The 14,902-nt window shown below is 38.0% G+C and overlaps 1 protein-coding gene across 2 annotated transcripts in view; it reads left to right on the top strand.

Moving 5' to 3' along the window:
• Positions 1–14,902, top strand: part of TDRD3 (tudor domain containing 3) — a 196,720-nt gene that overhangs the window by 89,582 nt on the left and 92,236 nt on the right. The window contains exon 1 of one of the 2 annotated variants that reach the window (XM_029210058.1): positions 2,334–2,354. The exons of the other annotated variant lie outside the window; for it this stretch is intronic. The gene's annotated coding sequence lies outside the window, so the exon portion shown is untranslated. Of the gene's footprint in view, positions 1–2,333; positions 2,355–14,902 lie in introns of those variants that run through there. 2 annotated transcript variants of the gene reach the window in all.

Below are 14,902 nucleotides of genomic sequence, written 5' to 3'. Positions count from 1 at the left end.
CAGAGCATTTTTTAAAAAATACTTTATCAGTTATCTATTTTATACATATTACTGTGTATATATCAATCCCAATCTCCCAATTCATCCCACCACCGCCCCCCAGCCCCGCTTTCCCCCCTTGGTGTCCATACGTTTGTTCTCTACATCTGTGTTTCTATTTCTGCCTTGCAAACTGGTTCATCTGTACCGTTTTTCTAGATTCCACATATAAGCGTTAATATACGATATTTGTTTTTCTCTTTCTGACTTACTTCATTCTGTATGACAGTCTCTAGGTACATCCACATCTCTACAATGGCCCAATTTCGTTCCTTTTTATGGCTGAGTAATATTCCATTGTATATATGCACCACATCTCTTCTTCATCTATTCATCTGTCTGTGGACAACTAGGTTGCTTCCGTGACCTGGCTGTTGTAAATAGTGCTGCAATGAACATTGGGGTGCATGTGTATTTTTTTTAAATTAATTTTATTTATTTATTTATTTATGGCTGCGCTGGGTCTTTGTTGCTGTGCATGGGCTTTCTCTAGTTGTGTCGAGTGAGAGCTACTCTTCTTTGCAGTGCATAGGCTTCTCATTGCGGTGGCTTCTCTTGTGGAGCACGGGCTCTAGGCATGTGGGCTTCAGTAGTTGTGGCACACAGGCTCAGTAGTTATGGCTCACAGGCTGTAGAGTGCAGGCTCAGTAGTGTGGCACACGGGCTTAGTTGCTTCGTGGCATGTGGGATCTTCCTGGACCAGGGCTGGAACCCATGTCCCCTGCATTGGCGGGTGGATTATTACCCACTGCGCCACCAGGGAAGACCAAAAGGTGCATGTGTCTTTTTGAATTATGGTTTTCTCTGGGTATATGCCCAGTAGTGGGATTGCTGGGTCATATGGTAATTCTACTTTTAGTTTTCTAAGGAACCTCCATACTGTACTCCATAGTGGCAATATCAATTTGGCTGTATCAATTTACATTCCCACTAACAGTGCAAGAGGGTTCCCTTTTCTCCACACCCTCTCCAGCATTTGTTGTTTGTAGATATTCTGATGATGCCCACTCTAATCAGTGTGAGGTGATACCTCATTGTAGTTTTGATTTGCATTTCTCTAATAATTAGTGATGTTGAGCAGCTTTTCATGTGCCTCTTGGCCATCTGTAAGTCTTCTTTGGAGAAATGTCTACCTAGGTCTTCTGCCTGTTTTTTGATTGGGTTGTTTGTTTTTTCAATATTGAGCTGCATGAGCTGTTTATATATTTTGGAGATTAATCATTTGTCTGTTGATTTGTTTGCTTATATATTTTGGAGATTAATCCTTTGTTGATTCCTTTGCAGATATTTTTCCTATTCTGAGGGTTGTCTTTTCATCTTGTTTATAGTTTCCATTGCTGTGTAAAAGCTTTTAAGTGTCATTAGGTCCCATTTGTTTATTTTTGTTTTTATTTTCATTACTCTAGGAGGTGGGTCAAAAAAGACCTTGCTGTGATTTATGTCAGAGAGTATCCTTCATATGTTTACCTCTAAGAGTTTTATAGTGTCTGGTCTTACATTTATGTCTTTAATCCATTTTGAATTTACTGTGTATGGTGTTAGGGAGTGTTCTAATTTCATTCTTTTACATGTAGCTGCCAAGTTTTCCCAGCACCACTTATTGAAGAGACTGTCTTTTCTCCATTGTATATCCCTGCCTCCTTTGTCATAGATTAGTTGAGCATAGATGTGTGGGTTTATGTCTGGGCTTTCTATCCTGTTGCATTGATTTATATTTCTGTTTTTCTGCCAGTACCATATTGTCTTGATTGCTGTTTGTAGTACAGTCTGAAGTCAGGGAGCCTAATTCCTCCAGCTCCGTATTTTTCCCTCAAGATTGCTTTGGCTGTTCAGGGTCTTTTGTGTCTCCATACAAATTTTAAGATTTTTTGTTCTAGTTCTGTAAAAAAATTCCATTGGTAATTTGATAGGGATTGCACTGAATCTGTAGATTGCTTTGGGTAGTACAGTGTTTTTCACAATATTGATTCTTCCATTCCAAGAACATGGTATATTTCTCCATCTGTTAGTGTCATCTTTGATTTCTTTCACCAGTGTCTTACAGTTTTCTGAATACAGGTCTTTTTTTTTTTTTTTTTTTTGTGGTACGTGGGCCTCCCACTGTTGTGGCCTCTCCTGTTGCAGAGCACAGGCTCCGGACGCACAGGCTCAGCGGCCATGGCTCACGGGCCCAGCCGCTCCACGGCATGTGGGATCTTCCCGGACTGGGGCACGAACCCGTGTCCCCTGCAACGACAGGCGGACTCTCAACCACTGCGCCACCAGGGAAGCCCTGAGTACAGGTCTTTTACCTCCTTACATACGTTTATTGCTAGGTAATGTATTCTTTTTGTTGCAAGGGTGAATGGGATTGTTTCCTTAATTTCTCTTTCTGATCTTTCACTGTTAGTGTATAGGAATGCAAGAGATTTCTGTGCATTAATTTTGTATCCTGTAACTTTACCAAATTGATTAGCTCTAGTAGTTTTCTGGCTGCATCTTTAGGATTACCTACGTATAGTATCATGTCATCTGCAAACAGTGACAGTTTTACTTCTTCTTTTCCAATTTGTATTCCTTTTATTTCTTTTTCTTCCCTGATTGCCATGGCTAGGACTTCCAAAACTATGCTGAATAATAGTGGTGAGAGTGGACATCCTTGTCTTGTTCCTTATCTTAGTGGAAATGCTTTCAGTTTTTCACCATTGAGAATGACGTTTGCTGTGGGTTTGTCATATATGGCCTTTAGTATGTTGAGTTAGGTTCCCTTCCCTCTATGCCCACTTTCTGGAGATTTTTATCATAAATGGGTGTTGAATTTTGTCAGAAGCTTTTTCTGCATCTATTGTGATGATCATATGGTTTTTATTCTTCAGTTTGTTAATATGGTATATCACATTGATTGATTTGCATATATTGAAGAATCCTTGCATCCGTGGGATAAATCCCACTTGATCATGGTGTATGATCCTTTTAATGTGTTGTTGGATTCTGTTTGCTAGTATTTTGTTGAGGATTTTTGCATCTATATTCATCAGGGATATTGGTCTGTAATTTTCTTTTTTTATAGTATCTTTGGTTTTGGTAACAGGGTGATGGTGGCCTCATAGAATGAATTTGGGAGTGTTCCTTTCTCTGCAATTTTTGGAAGAGTTTGAGAAGGATAGGTGTTAGCTCTTCTCTAAATGTTTGATAGAATTCACCTGTAAAGCCATCTGGTCCTGGACTTTTGTTTGTTGGAAGATTTTTTTTTTTTTTTTTTTTTTTTGCGCTACATGGGCCTCTCACTGTTGCGGCCTCTCCCGTTGCGGAGCACAGGCTCAGAACGCGCAGGCTCAGCGGCCATGGCTCACGGGCCCAGCTGCTCCGCGACATGTGGGATCTTCCCGCACCAGGGCACGAACCCGTGTCCCCTGCATCAGCAGGCGGACTCTCAACCACTGCGCCACCAGGGAATCCGTGTTGGAAGATTTTTTTTGTTTTTGAAGATTTTTAATCACAGTTTTAATTTCATTACTTGTGATTGGTCTGTTCATGTTTTCTGTTTCTTCCTGCTTCAGTGTTGGAAGGTTGTACCTTTCTAAATTTTTGTCCATTTCTTCCAGGTTGTCCATTTTATTGGCATAGAGTTGCTTGTAGTAGTCTCTTATGGTGATTTGTATTTCTGCAGTGTCCATTGTAATTTCTCCTTTTTCATTTCTAGTTTTATTGAATTGAGTCCTCTTCCTTTTTTTCTTGATGAGTCTGGCTAAAGGTTTCTCAATTTTGTTTATCTTCTCAAAGAACCAGCTTTTAGTTTTATTGATCTTTGCTATTGTTGTCTTTGTTTCTATTTCATTTATTTCTGCTCTGATTTATGAAATCTCTCCTTCTACTAAGTTTGGGTTTTGTTTGTTCTTCTTTCTCCAGTTCCTTTAGGTGTAAAGTTAGATTGCTCATTTGAGATTTTTCTTGTTTCTTGCTATACATTTCCCTCTTAGAACAGCTTTTGCTTCATCCCGTAGGTTTTGGATCATCGTGTTTTCCTGGTCATTTGTCTCTATGTATATTTTGATTTCCTCGTTGATGTCTTCAGTGATCTCTTGGTAATTTAGTAACGTATTGTTTAGCTTCCATGTGTTTGTGTTTTTTATGTTTTTTCCCCTGTAATTTATTTCTAAACTCATAGCATTGTGGTCTGAAAAGTTGCTTGATACGATTTCAATTTTCTTAAATTTACCGACGCTTGATTTGTGAACCAAAATGTCATCTATCCTGGAGAATGTTCTGTGTGCACTTGACAAGAAAGTGTAATCTGCTGTTTTTGGATGGAATATCCTATAAATATCAATTAAATATCTGGCCTATTGTATCATTTAAAGCTTATGTTCCCTTATTAATTTTTTGTCTGGGTGATCTGTCCATTGGTGTAAGTGCAGTGTTGAAGTCCCCCACTATTATTGTGTTACTGTCGATTTCCTCTTTTATAGTTGTTAGCATTTGCCTTATATATTGAGTTGTTTCTATGTTGGGTGCATGTATATTTATAATTGTTATATCTTCTTCTTGGATTGATCTGTTGATCATTATGTAGTGTCCTTCCTTGTCTCTTGTATCATTCTTTATTTTAAAGTCTATTTTATCTGATATGAGTATTGCTATTCCAGCTTTCTCTTGATTTCCATTTGCTTGGGATATCTTTTTCCATCCCCTCACTTTAATCCTGTATGTGTTCCTAGGTCTGAAGTGTGTCTCTTGTAGACAGCATATATACGCGTCTTATGTTTGTATCCATTCAGCAAGCCTGCTTCTTTTGGTTGGAGCATTTAATCCATTCACACTTAAGGTTATTATTGATATATATGTTCCTGTTCCCATTTTCTTAATTGTTTTAGTTTTGTTTTTGTAGGTCCTTTTCTTCTCTTGTGTTTCCCACTTAGAGAAGTTCCTTTAGCATTTGTTGTAGACTTGGTTTGGTGGTGCTGAATTCTCTTAGCTTTTGCTTGTCTGTAAAGCTTTTGATTTCTCGATAGTATCTGAATGAGATCCTTTTCAGGTAGAGTAATCTTGGTTGTAGGTTCTTCCCTTTAATCACTTTAAATGTATTGTGCCACTCCTTTCTGGCTTGTAGAGTTTCTACCGAGAAATCAGCTGTTAACCTTATGGGAGTTCCCTTGTATGTTATTTGTTGTTTTTCCCTTGCTGCTTTCAATAATTTTTCTTTGTCTTTAATTTTTGTCAGTTTGATTATTATGTATCTCGGCATGTATCTCCTTGGGTTTATCCTGCCTGGGACTCTGCGCTTCCTGGACTTGGGGGCTGTTTCCTTTCCCATGTTAGGGAAGTTTTTGACTATAATATCTTCAAATATTTTCTCAGGTCCTTTCTGTCTCTCTTCTCCTTTGGGACCCCCCTTAATGTGAATGTTGATGCATTTAATGTTGTCCCAGACATCTCTCAGGCTGTCTACATTTCTTTTCATTCTTTTTTCTTTATTCTGTTCCATAGCAGTGAATTCCACCATTCTGTCTTCCAGGTCACTTCTCCATTCTTCTGCCTCGGTTATTCTGCTATTGATTCCTTCTAGTGTATTTTTCATTTCAGTTATTGTATTGTTTGTCTTTGTTTGTATGTTCTTTAATTCTTCTAGGTATTTATTAAACATTTCTTGCATCTTCTCAATCTTTGACTCCATTCTTTTTCTGAGGTCCTGGATCATCTTCACTATCATTATTCTGAATTCTTTTTCTGGAAGCTTGCGTATCTCCACTTCATTTAGGTGTTTTTCTGGGGTTTTATCTTGTTCCTTCATCTGGTACATAGTCCTTTGCCTTTTCATGTTCTCTATCTTTCTATAAATGTGGTTTTCATTGCACAGGCCGCAGGATTGTAGTTCGTTTTGCTTTTGCTGTCTACCCTTTGGTGGATGACGCTATCTAAGAGTCTTGTGCAAGCTTCCTAATGAAGGGACTGGTGGTGGGTAGAGCTGGGTGTTGCTCTGGTGGGCAGAGCTCAGTAAAACTTTAAACCACTTGTCTGCTGATGGGTGGGGCTGAGTTCCCTCCCTGTTGTTTGTCTGGCCTGAGGTGACCCAGCACTGGAAGGGACAGGCTCTTTGGTGGGGCTAATGGCAGATCCAGGAGGGCTCATGCCAAGGAGTACCTTCCAGAACTTCTGCTGCCAGTGTCCTTTTCCCCATGGTTAGCCACAGCCACCTCCCACCTCTGCAGGACGCCCTTCAACACTAGCAGGTAGGTCTGGTTCATTCTCCTATGGGTTCACTTCTCCTTCCCCCTGGGTCATTATGCACACACTACTTTGCATGTGCCCGCCAAGAGTGCAGTCTCTTTTTCCCCCGTCCTGTCGAAGTCCTGTAATAAAATTCCGCTAGCCTTCAAAATCTGGTTCTCTGGGAATGCCTTCTCCTGTCACCAGACCCCCAGGTTGGGAAGACTGATGTGGTCCTCAGAACCTTCACTCCAATGGGTGGACTTCTGTGGTATAATTGTTCTCCAGTTTGTGAGTCACCCATCCAGTGGTTATGGGATTTGATTTTATTGTGATTGCGCCTCTCCTACTGTCTTGTTTCGGCTTCTTCTTTGTCTTTGGATGTGGCGTATCTTTTTTGGTGAGTTCCAGTGTCTTCCTGTCGATTTTGCAGCAGTTAGCTGTGATTCTGGTGTTCTCTCAAAGGCAAGTGAGTGCACGCCCTTCTACTCTGCCATCTTCTCACAAAGTTTTATAAGTGGTCTCTTCAGAATTTCCTTTGAATGTAGCTAACAAAAATATATATATAACTTAGAATATTTGAATCTAGAATTTTCTTTGCCAAATTTTATCCTTTGAAATTTTTTTAATGCTGATGTAGATTTAGTTTATACATAAAATGAAAAGATAGAAAATAAACTCTGTTCACATGAAACAGAAGCAGAGTGGGATTAACTGCCTTTCTGCTCTTCCCATTTATATTTTTCCTTCAGACGCCAAGTATAATTCTCTTCACATTATTCGTGAAAATGTTTTGAAAATTAATTTTAATAGAATTTTTAGAAGCCAACGCACGGGAATTAACTCATTTTATTTGCCTTTGGTTAAAACTTCATACATTATATAAAAATATAACTACTTTCAGGCAAAAGTAAATGTTTAAGGAATGTATTTTTGACATGACTTACTTGTGTGTCTATCTGTAAAATAAGACTAATACAGTAAAAGTTGCTTTATTTGTGCCTTTATTGGAAAGCTTTATTACTCAGCACTTCATCATGTTAATGGTGACAGAGTCATTAAGACATGGGTCTAGACACTAAAATTATATAATAGTTCTTATTTAAAATAAATTTTAAATAAAAAATTTTAAATAAATTTTATTTTAATCTGTGCATAAGATAAGCAGAGTATTTGAATAAGTAATCTTCCTGTTCCTTGAACATGTCAGATTTTGGTATAAAATAATATTATTTTCTAATTTTCTTTTAATAGTAAAAAAATAGCAAATGAAAGAAAGAACTGTATTACCTAGTGATTTTCCAAATAGATCATACTAGAAACTAATTTTGCAAAAACTAATTTAGACAGAAAATTTAAAGTGTGAGATAGACTAGCTGTCCCAGGAAGCAGAGGCATGGTTTTGCTGTGCTTCAGATACGATGTGGAGAGGGAGCAGAAAACAGTAGGGGCTGGTAACATATTGGACAGATACAGATTTTAGAATTATTGGACTAGATTTAAATCCTCATTCTTCTGCTTATTATGTTTTTGTGACTTCTGGTAGTTATTTAATCTTGCCAGATTTTAATTTTCAGATTTTAATATTTCATTCAAATATATGTCCCTTATGACATTGAAGAATTAAATGACATAATCTATGTGACATCTTAAATGTAGCGCAATGTGTATGGCAAGTATTGAGCATTATGAGACATTTAGGATGGTATTTTTGTCCTGGAGATCTAAGAGTGCGTGTTTATTACCTCAGTTTGTTTTCTTGTTACTTAGAGATCTCCAAGGGAATGCAGTAAATGAAGTAAGGCAAATGGATACTTCATTATTGACTGTGTTTTAGCCCCAGCCCCTAATGCAGAACTTTATCACTTGAGCTAGGTTGATCTTAGTATAATAGAATCAAAGTAGGTCAAATTTCTGCTTTATTTCTACTAAGTTCCATGCCTGCCTGTGATATTACCACTCCTAAGAGAGAAAGCCAAAGAAAAAATAATTGGAGAGCATTTGCCCCAGTGTTGAAGAAGCAAATCCTTAATAAGCAAGAGAAGAGAGGAGGCTGTCTTTTTAGGAGCTACTTCCATTAGTTTTGTGTGGGTCCTTTAAAAGAGCCGTAGTCCTGTGTCTTCTATCCCCCTGGGAAGCTTATTCATTAGGCCCCAGGCTTCATCCAATGTACTAGAGATTCTGCAAGACAGAGCAGTAATCCTCTTCAGAAGTAGATTAAAGGAATGTAGAGAGGAATCTTCAAGCTTCTTCTCCTGAGAGGCCAAAAGTAAATGCTTACATGCTGTGTATTGTTATTATCATAACTAATAAGACTTAGATAACAGCATTTGGAAAGGAAGTGTGGAGAGAGCTATGATCCGGTAGGAGAGATGGTAGGTCTGTAGTTAGGAGTAGACAGTTAATCCTGGAACATTGTATTTACATCTGTTTTGTCCTAAGACAAACTGGAACCTTCAGAAGGGCATTGTCATCTGAAGTTTGAAACTGAAGTCTTAATAATTCTGTTATCACTGATTATTTTGTGAGGAAGTAGGATGGCCAAAAAAATGCAAGTAACTTTGTTAGTAATTAATGTAATAGTTCTGTTCGCATTCTTTTCTCTTTCCTCCCATCCTCTTTTTCTTTTTAACATCTTTATTGCAGTATAATTGCTTTACAATGGTGTGTTAGTTTCTGCTTTATAATAAAGTGAATCAGTTATACATATACATATGTTCCCATATCTCTTCCCTCTTGCATCTCCCTCCCTCCCACCCTCCCTATCCCACCCCTCTACCATTCTCTTCTTAATATTATTTTGCAGTTCCCATATTTTCTCCTTAAGGTTGCTTATAACCTTGATGCAAAGGTTTCAGACAAATTTAAAAAGTAGTGAGAGTGGGAAGATGACACTTTTCTCCAGGGTTCTAAGCCTAAGCTAGATTTTCCCATAAGCAGTTTATGTTTGACTTTTAGGCCATAAAGGTTTTTAGAGTGGAGCAATATGTGCCGAGGAAGCTATGTGCTGCAACTTATGAGTTTTTCAGGGCAGGCTTTGTATATCTAGATATTACAAGGTTCTGGAATATTTAGCTTGTAAGGTAAAAATCATGGAAAGAAGTCATGACAAAATGGAAGTAAAACTATGCTTCCTATAAAACTGTTTAATATTTTTCATATTCTTCTCCAAGTTTAATATTTTGTTGTAGTTATTTTCATAGCTTTAGCCTTTGAACCAAGGTGTAGAAGTTAATTATAAAATATAGGTTAATGTAAAAATGCTTTATTACCAGTCCAGCTGTGTGAGGACTTTAATGCATTACTGTGAAGCCCTAACAGGAAAGGCTTTCCAGATCTGTGTTTATTTTTTTCATCTAAGTTTTAGGACTGACAGGCTGTATATGCATTTTTTTTTTTTTTTTTTTTTCGGTACGTGGGCCTCTCACTGTTGTGGCCTCTCCCGTTGCGGAGCACAGGCTCTGGACGCGCAGGCTCAGGGGCCATGGCTCACGGGCCCAGCTGCTCCGCGGCATGTGGGATCCTCCCAGACTGGGGCACGAACCCGCGTCCCCTGCATCGGCAGGCGGACTCTCAACCACTGCGCCACCAGGGAAGCCCTGTATATGCATTTTTAAATGTGAAACTGTGATTAAAGGCCTAATTTTTCCGGATAGAAGTGACCTTCTCAAAGCCTCAGCAACACCAACATCAACCACAAGATGGCTTCACTGCCTTAAAATTCAAACTGAATGCCCTCTCACCCTCAGACAATATAGAACTTGGATGTTTTCAGAAAAAAAATAATTGAAAAATGTTTTAAGTTAAATAAATTGTGTCATGTTTTATATATGTTAATAAATAATACAATTTACCAGTGTTTCTTTTAGTGAGTTATTAAAATTAAACATGCACTTTTAATTTTAGAAAAATGGATTACTAAAATTCTGATATTACTGTGCTTTATTTACAAGCACTTATTGGTAATTATTAGTAGGACTTCTGTGTAGTTTGAAAACAGCTGCACAAAACAATCTATAGAATATATATTAGATACTCTAATAATAATTGAAAAACAAACTGTTCACTTTTTTTTTTTTTTCTAATTCTCCCAGAAAACGAAAAGCTATAGCAGTGAAGGATGGAAATAGGCAAATGACACATTGAAAGAAGTGTTACTTTTGACTGGAGTCCCACAATGTTTTTCTTGTAATTGATTGGCTGTACTTGCCCTGATTGAATAAAAGCAAATTATCGGCTGTGCTGTTACTTTGATGTATAAAGTGATGTTTTTTCAGGCGAGCTCAAGTTTGGGAAAACCTATTCAATATTTTGTTGTCTTTTTGTCTATTACTAGACATTTATAATACCCTGTTTTTAAAATTTCTAAGGGGTAGAAACTTTTAGATCTTCTAGTAGGTATACCACCATATTTATGATTCAGGAAGTTTTTCTTTTATTTTTATTTATTTATCCATTTAAACTCTCTTGACGTATATGAATATCAATTGAAAAATTTGAAATCAGGATTAGGGACTACCTTCCCAAAGCTATTTCTTTCAATGTTCCTTTTTTTTTGCGGTACACGGGCCTCTCACTGTTGTGGCCTCTCCCGTTGCAGAGCACAGGCTCCAGACACGCAGGCTCAGTGGCCATGGCTCACGGGCCCAGCCACTCCACGGCATGTGGGATCCTCCTGGACCGGGGCACGAACCTGTGTCCCCTGCATCGGCAGGCGGACTCTCAACCACTGCGCCACCAGGGGAGCCCTCCTTTTGCTTTTAACCTGCTTTCTTCTTGCCCTTTATTGGTACAAGCCCCTAACTTACCTAAGAGAACCCTGGTTTTCAGTAAACACTTCTTCTTTCTCTTTATTGATAATCTACTTTGTGCCAGGTCCCGTGTTAAATAATCTGTGTAACCTTAAGAACAGCACTGAAAAATAGAAATCATTACCAATCTCTGTTTTACTTTAGAGATGAGGGAACTGCAGCTTTTCTAAAATCATAGTCTTTTGTTGCTATAGGGCCTTAATAATTGCCATGTGAATGGAATGTTCTTCCCTCAGCTGTCAGGCAAACTGCTATTTAGTCTTCAAATTCCAACTTGAATGCCACTTCTCTTCTAATTTTCTTGACCTCTTTTGAACAGAATTAATTTTTAAGAGTTATTCCCACTGCCCTTTATACCTACATGTTTTTAGTATGTAACAAATTTTATCATAGTTTTAGAATGTATGAAACAAAGAAGACAGACTTTGGTGTGTGGCATATCTGAGTTTGAATTCTAATTCTGCCTCTTACTGGCTGGGTAACCTCTGTCAAAATACTTTATCCTCTGCTCTCAATTTTCTCATTTAAGACACACAAATGATCCTAATATACTTTTTAGTTCTGGAGGTAAATTAAATAACTTATGTAGGACTTGCCTGGTGGCGCAGTGGTTGAGAATCCGCCTGTCAATGCAGGGGACATGGGTTCGAGCCCTGGTCCGGGAAGATCCCACATGCCGTGGAGCAACTAAATCTGCACCACAACTGCTGAGCCTGTGCTTTAGAGTCTGTGAGCCACAACTACTGAAACCATGCGCCTAGAGCCCATGCTCTGCAACGAGAAGCCACTGCAGTGAGAAGCCCGTGCACCACAACGAAGAGTAGCCCCCGCTCTCCGCAACTAGAGAAAGCCCATGCGTAGCAACAAATACCCAGTGCAGCCAAAAATAAAATAAATAAGTAAATAAATTTATTAAAAAATATAACATGTAAAAATCCTGCCACATTTTCTGGTGTATCTAGTAAGTGCTAAATAAATTATAGTAAAAACACAAGGTAACTTCTTTATCAAGCAATTTTTGAATGTATATATGTGCTAAGTGCAGGGGCTGCAGAGATCAACAGGACAGCCCCTGCCTTCTTGAAGCATATACCCTAATAAGAGATCAAGAAACCAACAATGTCAGTATAGTGGAACAAATGCTATGTCAGAAGTACATACAAAGGAGGGGTAGCCATCTCAGCTTGTTAAGCTTAGTGAGATGAGGTGGAAAGGTTGCTTTTCTTGCTAGACTGTTAGTTTTTAGACTTGTAATTCTCAATAAGGGAATAATAGGTAAATCCCCATTTGGGGGACTATTTAACATCTTACAGTGGGAGAGTGTATCTGGTGTGTGTATAAAGGTTATATATGTATACACATGCATACACACACACACGTATTATTTATATTTAGAAAATAAAACTACCCCAAAAAAGGTATTTTATTATACAAACTATAGAAAATAGACCTTGACAAAATCTTCTTGCCTGATAATAATACATGGAAGATAAGTAAGTTAACATTTATACTTCCTAGAACCTGAATTCTCTTCCTTTGTTTGGGGGAATTTCCCATTTTCAAAGTCTTCGTGGTGGAAAAGAAAATGCCGGATACTTTTTCCCCAGCCTTCTTTGCACCTATGCCGTGCACATGTACCTCAGCTTTACTAGTTCAGGTATAGCTGCATAGGACATGGGTTAGTCACACAAAAAAGCAGGAACTGTGGTGAATCCTCTCTGGTAGTGGCAGAAGCTACAGCAGGATTGAGTTTCTAGGGTAATAGCTGCCAACAGTGCTGGGGTCAGTGTCCAGGGCTAGTGAAATTGATAGTACAAGATGTAGAGCTAGATGCTTGAGTGTGCTGGATCTAGCTTGTTCCAACTGATGAAGGCCGAATGTCAGCATCTCTTCCCTGTTTAGAGGTGAGTAGTTGAAATCAGCCATGGAAATTGGCAAATGCTACAAATTAGGACTTCTTCTCTACCCTTTGTATCCCAAACTGTTTCATCAACGTACTACTGCCATTAAACCAGTCTGTGGTTTGATTTTCACTGTTATTCTTGCTGTGAAGTCTACAGACTTAGTTCTCTAATACCCTGACACTTCTGTGAACTACCCAATGTCTTAATTTCAAAATGTTATGTAAATTATTTGAGCAATTTTAATGTAATATTGGATATATACAAACATATCTCTTTTGAAGCTTAAAAATGAGGTGAGTACCTGTGAAGCCTCAGCCTGATGTAAGAACTAGAACGTTACAATACCATTCTGTCCTACCTCTTCCTCTCCCAAACACCAAGAAATGATTGTTGTGAATTTTGACTTTAGCTTTTCTTGACTTTTAGAAGAAATATTTTAGTTACATATGTAGTTATTTCTGTATAATATATTGTTTTTAAGAGAGAGGTTTTTTTTAAAAAAAATTATTTATTTATTTTTGGCCGCATTGGGTCTTGGCTGCTGCAATGAGCTTTTCTGTAGTTGCGGCGAGCGGGGGCTACTCTTACTTGCGGTGCATGGGCTTCTCATTGCAGTGGCTGCTCTTGTTGCGGAGCACGGGCTCTAGGCACGTGGGCTTCAGTAGTTGTGGCACGCGGGCTCTAGAGTGCAGACTCAGGTAGTCGTGACGCATGGGCCTAGTTGCTCCACGGCATGTGGGATCTTCCTGAACTAGGGCTCGAACCCATGCCCCCTGCATTGGTAGGTGGATTCTTAACCACTGCGCCACCAGGGAGGTCCTTCTGTTTAGTTTTTAAGCTTTACAAAATGTTAACAGATTGTCTGCTGTAACTTGCTTTTATCATTCAGTGTGATGGCTGTAACATATGCCCATGTTGTATATACCTAATATTCATTCATTTTCACTTTTATATAATATTAAGCTATCTAAATATACCATAATTTACTTATTCATTCTCCTGTTGATGGATATTTAGATGTGTTTCTTTTCCTCTTCTTTCTTTTTTTTCTTTAAATAATAGATGCACTACTACTACGTCTAGGAACAAGCTTGTATATTTTTTCTGATGCATATGTGTAAGAGTTTCTTTAGGGAATATAACCAGGAATTGAATTATTGTATGCTAGAGTAAGCCAGTGTTCAACTTTACAAGATAATGCCAAATTATTTTTCAAAGTGGTTGTACCAATTTGTATTACCTTCAGTAGTGTATGTGAGATCCCATTGATCCATGTCTTTTGTGGCACTTGATACTATCAAATTTTTCTAATCTTTTGGTTGTAACATACATTATTCTTCCTCAGGCTATTCTGTCCCTGATGACTGCCTTGATTTTTATTATTTTCATTTAAATATGATATCTTTTTTCACTTTGGGGTTGCTTCTTGATACTAGATGAACAAGGATTTTGAAGTTAATTCTCATTCAGTTTTGTGGATGCTTTTAGATGATTTTAGATTTAGGGTTAAAGTTAGGATTTAGGACCTTAACATTTTATTCTGCTATTTGTGTTTTATATAGATCCAGTACTTCCCTATTTATTATTTGACTACAGAGGATAATAAACTGAATATTGTAAACGTAATAATGAAAAAAATCGTTATATCTGCAATTTTACTTATAGAATCTTTCTGAATTGTGGAACTAGTCTTAAGCCCTGTTGATTCAAATTGAGAATTGATTATAAAAAGACTGTGTGTAATTTGGGAGTTTCTAAGGAGAGTCTAATAAATAGTACCTTCTTTTTTACTTTGGTTCTGAATCGATTGAGAAAGAAAGAAGTGGCAGATGTGGGCCAAAGTATCAGCTTTACTACTGATAAAAATTAATTTGGAAGATATGGCTTCATGGGAGAGCCAAATGGATGCATTAATTGAACCACAAACCTGACAGATTTGTACACTCACTTATTGCAGTGCCA

Source organism: Monodon monoceros, unplaced genomic scaffold (assembly GCF_005190385.1).
Source record: "Monodon monoceros isolate NGI ecotype Baffin Bay Population unplaced genomic scaffold, NGI_Narwhal_1 Super_Scaffold_8, whole genome shotgun sequence".
In the NCBI taxonomy this organism is placed as follows: Eukaryota; Metazoa; Chordata; class Mammalia; order Artiodactyla; family Monodontidae; genus Monodon; species Monodon monoceros.
This window is presented reverse-complemented; position numbering and strand designations above follow the sequence as displayed.